The sequence below is a fragment of the Macrotis lagotis genome, chromosome 2 (genome assembly GCF_037893015.1).
Source record: "Macrotis lagotis isolate mMagLag1 chromosome 2, bilby.v1.9.chrom.fasta, whole genome shotgun sequence".
NCBI lineage: Eukaryota > Metazoa > Chordata > Mammalia > Peramelemorphia > Peramelidae > Macrotis > Macrotis lagotis.
The window spans coordinates 251,742,054-251,754,619 of record NC_133659.1 but is presented as its reverse complement, the minus strand read 5'-3'; the positions used below and the strand labels follow the sequence as shown (position 1 = coordinate 251,754,619).

At 35.7% G+C, this 12,566-nt stretch overlaps 1 pseudogene; it reads left to right on the top strand.

The window, feature by feature from the left end:
• Positions 1 to 6,626: 6,626 nt before the first annotated feature.
• Positions 6,627 to 7,554, top strand: LOC141511597 (olfactory receptor 10P22-like; annotated as a pseudogene).
• Positions 7,555 to 12,566: the final 5,012 nt, after the last annotated feature.

Here is a 12,566-nt window from a genome sequence, read left to right as displayed (position 1 = left end):
CAATGATATAGCATCCAAATTCTTAGAGGAGAAGTTGAACAAACTACAAGAAGACATAGACAGCAAAACTCTACTAGTGGGAGATCTCAACCTCCCGCTCTCAGATTTAGACAAATTTAACCATAAAATAATCAAGAAGGAAGTTAAGGAGATAAATACATAATTAGAAAACCTAGACATTGAGAGACTTATGGAGGAAATTGAATGAGAACAGAAAGGACTATATTTTATTTTTCTGCAGTATATAGCACTTACACAGAAATTGACCATATACTGGGGCATAAAACCCTAATAATCAATTGGAGAAAGGCAGAAATAGTAAATACATCTTTTTGAGATCATAATGCTATAAAAATCACATGTAATATTGGGATAGGGAGATATAGACCTAAAACTAATTGTAAACTAAATAACCTCATTTTAAAGAATGAGTGGATCAAAGAACAAATTATGGAAAGAACTAATTATTTCATCCTAGATAATGACAATAATGAAATAAATATACCAAAACCTAATGGTGGCTGTCAGAGTATATATTTAATCTTTAACTGCTTACATGAATAAATTAGAGGAAATCAATGAAATAAATAAGCAACTAAAAAAATTAGAGAAAGAACAAATTAAAAACACCCAAATGAACACCTTGTCAGAAATCCTAAAAACTAAAGGAGAAATTAATGAAATGAAAAGCAAGAAAACTATTGAACTAATAAATAAAATCAAGAGTTGGTTTTATGAAAAAAAAACAATAAAATTGATAAAGTTCCAGTAAATTTGATTTTAAAAAACAAAGAAGAAAACTAAATTGTTAGTATCATAAATGAAAAAGGTGAACTCACCACCAGTGAGGAGGAAATTAAAGTAATAATTCAGAATTGTTTTGTCCAATTCTATGCCAGAAAAATCTGGTAATCAAAGTGAAAAAGATGAATATTTACAAAATTATACATTGCCCAGGCTAAATGAAGAGGAAATTAAATACCTAAACAACACCATTTCATAAAAAGAAAATCAAGAAGTTATCATTGAACTCCCTAAGAAAAAATCTCAAGAGCCAGATGGATTCACAAGTGAATGCTATCAATCATTTAAGGAATAATTGTTTCCAATTTTATATAAATTCTGGGGAAAATAGGTGAAGACAGAACTCTGTATAATTCTTTCTATGACACCAATATGGTGCTGATACCTAAACCAGGAAGAGTTAAAACAGAGAAAGAAAATTACAGATCTATCTCTCTGATGAATATAGATGCAAAAAGCTTAAATAAAATCTTAGCAAAACAACTACAACAAGTTATCACTAAGATAATACAGTAGGACCAAGGAGGATTAATCCCGGGAATGCAAGGTTGGTTCAATATAGGAATACTTTTAGTATAATTAATTAAATCTATAAAAACCTATCAGAAATCATATGATTTAATCAATTGATGCTGAAAAAGCTTTTTTGACAAAATACAACATACATTCCTACTAAAACACTGGAAAGCATATGAATAAATGGATTGTTCATTAGAATAATAAGCAATATCTATCTGAAACCATCAACAAGCATTATATGCATTGAAGATAGGCTAGAAGCATTCCCAATAAGATCAGGGGTGAAACAAGGATGCCCATTATCATCACTACTATTCAATATTGTATTAGAAATGCTAGCCTCAGCAATAAGAGAAGAAAACAAAATTGAAGGAATTAGAATTTGGAAGGAAGAGACAAAATTCTTACTCTTTGCAGATGACATGATGGTATACCCAGAGAATACATGCAAATCATCTAAAAACAACTAGAAATAATTAGCAACTTTAGCAACTTCACAGTATATAAAATAAACCCTCATAAATCCAGGCCATTTGTATATATGACTAGCAAGATACAGCAGAAGGAGCTAGAAAGAAAAATTCCATTCAAAGTAACCTCGGACAATATAAAATACTGGGGAGTCTACCTGTCAATGCAGACTCAGAAAATTTTGAAAACAATTACAAAATTCTTCTCACACAAATAAAATCAAATTTAAATAACTGGGTAGATATTACCTGCTCATGAATATGCCGAGCTAATATAATAAGAATGACATTTATATCAAAATTATATCACTTGTTTAGTGCCCTACTGATCAAAATTCCAAAAAATCACATTAACGAGTTAGAAAAATTGTAAGTAAATTCTAATGGAGAAATAGAAATTCTAGAATTTCCAGGGATTTAATGCAAAAAAAAAGGTGCAAAAAGAGGTGGCTTAGCCTTATCAAGATCTAAAATTATATTATAAAGCATCAGTCATCAAAACTGTTTGGTATTGGCTAAGGAATAGATTGGTGGATCAGTGGAATAGGTGCAATAGCAGGAAAAGATTATAGTAATCTGTTGTTTGATAAACCCAAAGATTTCAGCTATTGGAATAAAAACTTTCTCTTCGATAAAAACTGTTGTGAAAATTTGAAGTTAGTATGGAAAAAAACTTGGATTATATCAACATCTCACACCCTATACCAAGATAAGATCTAAATGAATACAGGATTTAGTCATAAAAAATATTATAAGCAAATTAGGAGATCAATAAATAGTTCACCTGTAAGATCTATGGAAAGGGAAGCAGTTTATGACCAAGGAAAAGATGGAGAACATTAAAAACAAACCAGACAATTTTGATTACATTAAATTAAATAGCTTTTTCACAGACAAAACCAGTGTAACCAAGATGAAAAGAAATGTAGTAAATGGGGAAAAAAATTTTACAACTAGTATTTTTGACACAGGACTAATCTCTATAATATGCAGAGAACTGAGTCAAATTTAAAAAAAAATAAGCCATTCCCCAGTTGGCAAATGGTCAAAGGATATGCAAAGGCAATTTGCAGATGAGGAAATCAAAGCAATCCATAGTCAGGTGAAAAACTGTTCTTAACCATTACTTATTAGAGAAATGCAAATAAAAGCTTCTCTCAGATGCCACCTCATACCTCTCAGACTGGCCAATATGACCAGAAAGGACAATTATCAATGTTGGAAGGGCTGTGGGAAATCTGGGGCACTAATGCATTTTTTTAAGGTTTTTGCAAGGCAATGGGGTTAAGTGGCCTGCCCAAGGCCACACAGCTAGGTAATTATCAAGCGTCTGAGACTGGATTTGAACTCAGGTACTCCTGACTCCAGGGGCCATGCTCTATCCGCTGCACCACCCAGCTGTCCCCGTCAGTAGTCAGTAGTACATTGTTGGTGGATCTGGGAACTCATGAACCTTCCTGGAGAGAAATGTGGAATTATGCTCAAAAGGTAATAAAAATGTGTATACCCTTTGATCCAGCAATTCCACTACTGGGTCTATACCCTGAAGAGATTATGACAAAGGGTAAAAACATCACTTGTACAAAAATATTAATAGCAGCCCTATTTGTGGTGGCAAAAAAGTAGAAATTAAGTGAATGGAAACAATCTAAAGATTAATAGACTGCCTTCTGTGTGGGGTAGGGTGGGGTGAGAGAAGCAAGATTAGGGGTAAAAATTGTCAAATTCAAAAATAAATAAAATCTTTCACTAAAAAAAGAGTTAGTAAGGACTCAAAAAAGGAAAAGAAAATAAACATCTCTAAACTTTATCTGAAGGTTGAAAGAATATAATGATTTGGGCATTCCTCTAAAATAATTTTAAAAATAACAAATCAAAAAGTTCCAAGTGAACATTGTACTATATCCTAAGAAATTTGAAATTAAAACAAATAGTATCAGCACATGAAATTGAGAAGTAAAACCAGGAGCTGGTATTATGAACAAAGTACAGTAAATAGCTAGTGGATTTGATCAAATGAGCAGGAGGAAACAGAACATAGGAGAAATGAAAATAAAATAAAAGAACTTATAAAAATTATTTTAACAGTTATATGCCAAAAAATTCTTAATTTTGATGAAATGGAAGAATTTTAACAGAAATACCTAAGGTTTAGTTTACTTGAACAAGAAACAGAAATTTTAAATTATCTTATTTCAGAAACAAAGTAAATTAGCTATAAATGGGTTTTCAAAGCAAAAAAGTTCAAAAGAAATGGGTTGCAAGTGGATTTGCCAAACATTCAAAAAAAAAACTATATCCCAGTCCTACTTAAATTGATTCCCAAAACAGAAGCAGAGCAAATCCTTCCAGACACTTATGTGACCAGATATCAAAAACAGAAATGCAACAAAATAATTAAACAAGGAACCATTAACCTTAATGAATATCAAACCAAAAATGTTAAGTAAAATATTTGTATTATGGGTACAGCATCATGTTGTATTTTTATTGTAAATAATGTGTTTAAGATAGGTAAAACTATAAAGGTTACATACTATGTTAATAGCAAAATAATAAAATTTCATTAATAAAACTGAAATAATTTTTCAAAAAATTCAGCATTTATTTCTATTAAAAAATACATGGATAGTTTTTATGTCAATAATAATACTTGCACTGCTTGATGTTCAGTTTGTAGTGAAAAAGGTGCTTTGTTAACCTTAAAGTGTCATCTTTATCTGTGTTTCATATGTATATAGCCAGACTTGAATATAACAAATAAAATATATATACATGTATATATATAGTGACCATACTGCAGAGAGGGGCTTGTAGGGCACCCCTGATCAATTAATTCTCCCCCAACTCATATGATGTGATTTAGGAATATAAGCTCAGACAATGAAGTATTAAAATATGTCCCATTCAGCTTTTGAGGAGGTACATTAGAAGTTTGAGTGGTTCACAGCTATAGTCATGTATTCACTGATTATAATAATCATGAAAGTGAGAATGATCTATTGATTCATCCCTCTCAGACATTTTTGGGCTTTTTCAAAGAAAATTTGCAAAAGCAATCATAATTCTTTTCCCCTTTAGAAGGTGAAAAAATTTGCCTCAGTTTCCTTAAGGAAAGGATGTGTCCCTTTTCATAAAAGAATAAAAAATCCCATGGAAGGGAGTTATCTCTGCTAATCTAGATGAGATGGAAGTTGGAAAAACCTAGCTGAGGAGAGAGAGCATCAAAGCTGTCTTTGATTCTTGCATTGCCAATTTACAATCATTGTCTTTGTCTTAGTATCTTAGTTGTTACCCCTCTGCCAATTTTCTGGTAATGGTGGTGGCTACTGATGGGAGTTGCTGTTGCAGGAAGGCAGGAAGCACTGCTCCTGTTGGTGGAATTCCCCTTTGCCCCCTTTGCCATTTACTCCCTTCCAGCATGTTCCCTTCCTTATGTTGGAGGGGTGGTTATGACTGTCTCCCAGTTCCCAGAAGAGTTGCTATCCTCTCATACCACCTATCTTCCAGGATTCTGCCTTAGATTCATTGGCTAACGCTAGATGTGTATTTCTTTCTCTTTGGACCTCCATTTTCTTTTTTTTTTCTTTTAGGTTTTGTTTTGCAAGGCAAATGGGGTTAAGTGGCTTGCCCAAGGCTACACAGCTAGGTAATTATTAAGTGTCTGAGACCAGATTTGAACCCAGGTACTCCTGACTTCAAGGCCGGTGCTTTATCCACTATGCCACCTAGCAGCCCCAATGGACCTCCATTTTCCTATAACTTCTGATTTCCCTCCATCCTTTAATTCCTTTGGTGGAGTTGACAGAGAGATCAGGTTGATGTGTCTAATGACTCATATTACTATACCTTTATTTAGGGAGCTCAAGGAGTAGGGAAACTACTGTTCACTTCTCCTTAAGAAGATGGGGGGTGGGGTGGGGGAGGGAAGTTAGATTGGGGAAAAAATTGTAAAACTCAAAATAAAAAAATCTTTAATCAAAAAAAAAAATGTCAGGATCTAAGGGCAAAGTTTCCCTATCCACTTCCTTCTTTCCTCTAGAATCTAGATTACAATCTGATCTCCTTTTCTCCTGCACCTTTCTCTGGGGATCATGTTTCCCTGTGGCTAATAAACTAGGAATTCACATTGGAATGCCTGCTTGTAGGTGGTACCTTTAATAGGAGCTCTTCCAGGAACCCCTATGGGTGGTTGGGATCTTATCTGAAACTTAAATTTCTCCCATCCTTTCTCTATCTTGTGACTCACTCTATGTGCCTCAAAGTGTTCCTAACCTATTTCCTTTTTTATTCTCCTCACTCTTTTCTCATTTTTTCTCTTCTCTTCTCTTCTCTTCTCTTCTCTTCTCTTCTCTTCTCTTCTCTTCTCTTCTCTTCTCTTCTCTTCTCTTCTCTTCTCTTCTCTTCTCTTCTCTTCTCTTCTCTTCTCTTCTCTTCTCTTCTCTTCTCTTCTCTTCCCCCCTTTTTTCCTCATCTCCCTCCTTATTATTCTCTATTTGTGTCTATATTTGTTCACATCTTCAGTTACCTTTAAGGATGAAAGACAGTTTCTGCCCATAGAACCCAGGACTTTGTGAGGTGGAAGGGATCATATTGATATTATATACACCTATATCCCATTTTACATGAAAAGTTAAATAATTATGTTGTGATTTTCTCAAAATGGACATTCTATTATCCTCCTGCTTATCCATCACAATCTCTATACTTGGACAGTTATTTTTTTTTCCTAACCTGCTTCTCTCTTATTGCAGCAGTTTATTTACTTTTTTCTCTTCTTTGGGATGATTAACAGTTCTCTCTTTTCCTGTTCTCAGATGTAGATTTAGGGTCATGGATGATAGAAATGGGACAGCTGTGACTGAATTTATTTTGTTGGGATTTTCATATTTGGAGAACTACCAGATAGCCCTCTTTTGGGGGGTGCTCTTTGTCTACCTGATCATCTTGCTGGGCAACTCCCTGATCATCAGCCTAACTCTGCTGGACTCAGCCCTGAGCACTCCCATGTATTTCTTCCTTCGGCATCTCTGTGATAGAGATTCTCTACACTACAACTATTTTACCTAGGATGTTGACTAATCTTCTCCTCTCACATCCTGCCCTCTCTCCTGCCAGTTGCTTCACCCAGATGTATTTCTTTGCCCTCTTTGGCATTGCTGAATGCATCCTGCTCACTGCCATGGCCTATGACCGTTATGCTGCTATTTGCCAGCCCCTTCACTATTCCATGATGATGAATCAACAGACTTGTGTGGGTATGGTAGGTGCTTCTTATCTAATGGGCATCACCACAAGTACTACCTACTCCATATTAATCTTTACCTTGCCCTTCCATGGCACCAACATTGTTCATCATTTTCTATGTGACATTTTGCCTGTTTTGAGATTGACAAAGGGAGACCCATTCTGGGGTGAGGTTGGGAATCTTGCTGTCACCTTATTCTTTATCATTACTCCCTTTTTTCTAATCCTGTTTTCCTATGTTCTCATCCTCATTACTATCCTTGATGTAGCCTCTTCTCAGGGATGCCGAAAGGTCTTTTCTACTTGTTCTTCCCATCTACTGGTTGTCATACTCTTCTTTGGGACTGCAAGTCCTGCCTACATGAAACCAGGAGCCAATTCTACTGGGGACACAGACCAAATCCTTTCCTTTTTCTATACAGTTGTAACTCCCATGCTCAACCCTTTTATCTATACCTTGAGGAACAAGGAGGTGATGGCAGCCCTGAGGCGGAAGATAACAAAACATCTTTGAAGTCCTTGCTGGGTCCAGTGGTTTGCTTGGCTTCTTTTTTGGTGAGTTAAGAGTCACTTCCTTATCTTTGTTTTTTCTTTAAATTAAAGTTTATATTTTTCAACAATCATAGATTATTTGTTATTCTGCTCCCTTGCCCTCTGCAAAAGGAAGAACAGCATAGCTCTTGTGACAATATATAAAGTCAGAGAAGACAAATTCTTTTATCAATTTTGCCTCAAAATGGGTCTCATTTGGCATAAGTGGTGTTCTTTACCCTCATGGCTTGATCTTTGTAAAAGGAGGGAGGGTGGACTGTATTCCTACATTTTCTGCATAAAAGATAGATTCCAATAAGATTATCATTAAGGTGGGTTCAGTTTTTCAGAAGGACATCCTTCTTTTTCTAAAGGACCCAAGAATCTCTTTCACTTTTCATATTAGATCCAGATACGGTACTTGTATTCAGTGATGTGCTTCCAGAGGTGGCCAGATCATCCCTTTTGGAAGAATATTCAGAAATGGGTTGGATTAGATGGATCAGCAAGGCATTGTCTGAAATAAATCAACAAATATACACACATATATACATGTATTCATACACACATACATGAACACACACACACACATATATATATATGTATATATATATATATATAATTTGTATAGAAGTGTTGTCCAGGTATATGGCCAGAAGCTGTTAGTTGAACACCAACATCCTTAAGGATTCTTTTAAACCTGGGATTTTGTTATTTGGATTCTGTGACATTATTTGGGAGTGTTGAGTATATAAGTGTGTGCCTATTCTTGGGCTTTAATTTGGGAAGGATTCAGATGGATTAAGGGATGCTGATATGGATGAATCAGTGTGATTGTGATACATTAGCTTTGACGCACCCCGGGCAACAGTCACTATAGACTTAGGATCCTTTCCTGTACTAAAATCTTGAAATGGAGTCCTCTCTTTCCTCTCTAGTAAGACATTGCACTGGGATTTAGTGCCAGTAACTACTGAAGTCCTGAGAAGTAATCAGAGGATGAGCTATATAAATCTTTCCCATTGTTAGGGAATATTCAGATCTGTTGAATAAGCATTCATCAAGTGCTTTCTATGTGAAGAAGTTGTGCATAATACTGGTGTACCAATTCATCCTTTAAAGAACTCAGATTTTACTACAGGAGATGCTGAATTTTACTTTATCTAAATTAGTGGATAAGTTTATTTAGATTGTTCTTGCTTATAGCTGCTTCTGTTCAAGTCCTTTGATCTCCAGCATCACTATGAAGTCAATATTTCCTGCCCAAATATGTCTTTTTGAAACTCTTAATTCCATCAGATGTTAGTCCTAGACCAAGTTGAGATGGATACTTATCCTGTGTCTGGCTCCTTTGGTTCTGAGATCTGCAGGTCTGACCTAGTCTCTCTAACTCACATTGCTCTATCTAAATATCTCACTCTATTACAATCCTGGTGGTGGTTGCTTACTTTCCCATCAGATCATATGTGCATTTTCATTAATGATAGAGTCAGAGAAGGTAACCTGATGTCTACATGTACTAGCACCAGGCACACTATTGTCACAACATGTGTCAAGGAAGTATGTTTTTTGACGTAAACAATTGTTTGGCTTGATTATTGTAGAGGAGAGGAAAGAGAAGGGAATGAATTTTACTCAAGTGTCTGTGTGAAGTACATTCGAGATATTATCTGGGGAAATGCTGAATTGTGAATAGTTCTTAAGACTCAGAAAGCAGATCATATGGAAGAAGAGGACTCTGCCATTTTTCTCTAATTTGAATGGTGTACTGTGGGTATAGTAAGAGGCTTACATCAATGATGAACTTTATGCTAAGATGGTTAGTTTCCTTCACAAACTGATTGCATTTCACCTTTCCAGATTTATTCCTCATTTCTTATTTTACTCTCACCATGTTGCACTTAAATTGGTTGTCCAGTCTCTTTTCTTTGTTCTCCATTCCTGAGGGATGAACTCCCCTTTTAGAATGTCCTCTGTCCTCAACTCCATCTTTTAGAATTTCAAAACTCAGTTGAAATCTCATCTCAAATATAATCTCTTTCCTGTTCTTTCCAACCGCTAGTGTCTTTACCTCCCACTCCAAATTAACTTTAATTTTTTGTGTATATACCCATATTCTGTCTCTCTATAGAAATGTAACAACCTTAATGGGAAGGATTGTGTCATTTTGGCTCTTGTCTCCCCAGCATATGTCACAATGTATGTGTGGTGTATAAAATGTCCTTAAGTATTGCTTGCTATTCCAGGTGAAGTCGACCAAGTGAAAGGTGTAGAGCACTCACCTCTTCCCTCCTGTATTCCAGTGAATTACCAGGTGCAACCAATCAAGCAATAACCTTCAAATTCCAAGTGACCCTTCAATAAACCATTTCATACAATCCAAGGTTAATTCAAAAGATGATCAAAAATAAAACACCCTGGAGAGGAAACAGTGCAAAATTTCCTAGAAGCTCCCTGACTAGGAAAGTTCCAGCAGAATGAAGCTGTAGTGTGACCAGAGTTGTCCTCAGAGGTCACAGAAGAGGTAGGATCCTTATCCTGGAAGCCTCAAAGAGGAGAGGAGACCACACAGTGTCCTTCTTAGGGTCAGCCACCTGTGGAGATTTGACCTCATAGTGGAAATGAAAGAATGAAATGACTGAACAAGGTGATTTTCATAATGGTCTTTAAAAAAAGGAAGGAAAGGGGGAAAGAACTTACTATTTCATATAACTAAGGAATGTATGTTGAAGAGTCTCTAGCCATGGAGGAAGGGATGAGAGAATGTGTTAACATGAACCTCATTTTCATATGAACTGGAAAAAAAGGAGAATTTAGCACAATTTCATACACGCATTCATACCCAGAGTTTTGGTACACAAATACATTATCTTCAGCAGAGAAATCATGAGAAAGTTGGAGAAAGGGGTGGTTTAGAGGCAGGATATGGTTGGCATAAAAAATTCTGGTGTTATGGATCATGAAGGGGAGATTAAGAGAAAAGAAAGACTAAAATTTGAGATGAAGACTAGGTAAGGAGAAGAGAAGAAGAGTATTGGGACAAAGAGATCTCTTCAGTTATAGATAATTAAAAGTTAAACAACCTTCTCTTGTTATCACCTGCTTTGTAAAGAGAGTGTTGGATGCAAAAAAAGAATAAAAGCAGAAGTTGGAGGAAAATATATAAATGATGATTTTTTTAAAATCATAATTATGATTGGGATGAAGCCCCCTGCCATGAAAGTCCAATAATTTTTTTTGGCAAGGCAATGGGGTTAAGTGACTTGCCCAAGGTTAAACAGCTAATTTTACTAAGTGTCAGAGGCTGGATTTGAACTCAAGCACTCCTGACACTGAGACTGGTGTTCTATCCACTGTGCCACCTAGCTGTCCACAATAAATTGTTTACAAGAAAAATATAGACTCATGCAGAATTATGCTGAAGGCTAGGGTTAAATTTTATTTCTGTTGCAGGTGAATTTCATTTGAAATTATGATTTCATACAGAGTAACAGCAAAAATAGACAGGATTAAAAAGATATTGACAAGGAAACTTCATTGGCTTCAATTCCCCATGAAAAAAAGAATCAGTATTAATACTTATTATATGAAGAGGCACTTAGAGGTTGAGACTGTGGATAGAGGGCTGAGCTTGGTGTTAGGAAGACCAGAGTCCAAAGCTGGCCTTAAATTCCCACTAGCTCTGTGATCCTGAGTAAGTTTCTTAATTTCTGTTTACCTCAATTATTTTTTCAATGATAAAATAGGAACAATAATGTCACTTAACCTCTCAGGGTTATTATGAGGTTTGATTGAGTTTGTAATGAGATCAGCACAGTGCCTGGGTCATAGTTAATGCTTAAAAAAGGCTTCTTTCCTTGCTTAATATCTATCCAACTGCAGTAATGGCATGGCATGTGAATATTTCAGACAGAAAGGTCTTTTAGGGGTTAGTAGGTGGTGCAGTGAGTAGAGCATTAAGTTTGTAGTCAGGAAGACCTAAATCAAATCACACTTTGACATTTATTTGTTGTGTGACCTTAGGCTAAGCACTTAATCTCCATCTGCTTTAATTTCCTCATTTCCTCATTTATTTATTTATTTATTTATAATTAATTTTTTAAATTTTTGTACAAGTGATTGTTTTAATGCATTACTAAAATATTCTTGCTTAAAAGTAACCATAATACTCCCCCCAAAATATAGATCCTCATGAGAAATAAACTAAAGGAAAGAGAAAAAACTGTTTCAGTCTGTGTTCTGATACCATCAGCTCTGTCTCAAGTGAATCACATTCTTTATGATAAGTCCATCACAAAGGCTACTTCCATATTTTTCCACTGTTGTTGTTGCTGATTGTAATTCCCTCCATCCATACCTCCCCACTACCTTATATTATATTTTCTCTCTCCTTTCACTCTGTGCCTCTTCTAAAATATTCTGTAGGGTAGCTGAATGGCCCTGCAGACTAATCACCAGCCTTGGGACCAAGAGACCCTGATTCCATATACCACCCCTCAGATCCAACAGCCACCCAGCCCCATGGTCCCGGAGAGGCCACCCAATCCCAGCCCCTTACAAGAAGTAAAAAAGAAAATGTGTTATGTATGACTATTCTTTCCTATGATCTACCCTGTCCTCTATCACCAACATTTCCCCCCTTCCCCCTTTCTACCTTCTCTCCTTTTTCTTCTCGATTTCTATACCCTATTGAGTGTACATGCTGTTACCTCTCTGAGCCATTTCTGATGAGAGTGAAGGTTCCCTCATTACCCCTCGCCTCCACCTCCTATATCATTGCAAAAGCTCATTGCAAAAAAAGTCTTTAATATGAATTATTTTAGCCTAGTCCACCTCTCCTTTCTCTTACTCCTAGTTTCCCTTTTAGCCATTGGCTCCATTTTTACAATATATTATATCTTCAAATTCATCTCTCTCCTGTGCTTCATCATTCTACCTGCTCTATTGAATGAGAAGGTTCATATGAGTATTATCAGTATTATTTTCTATGCAGGA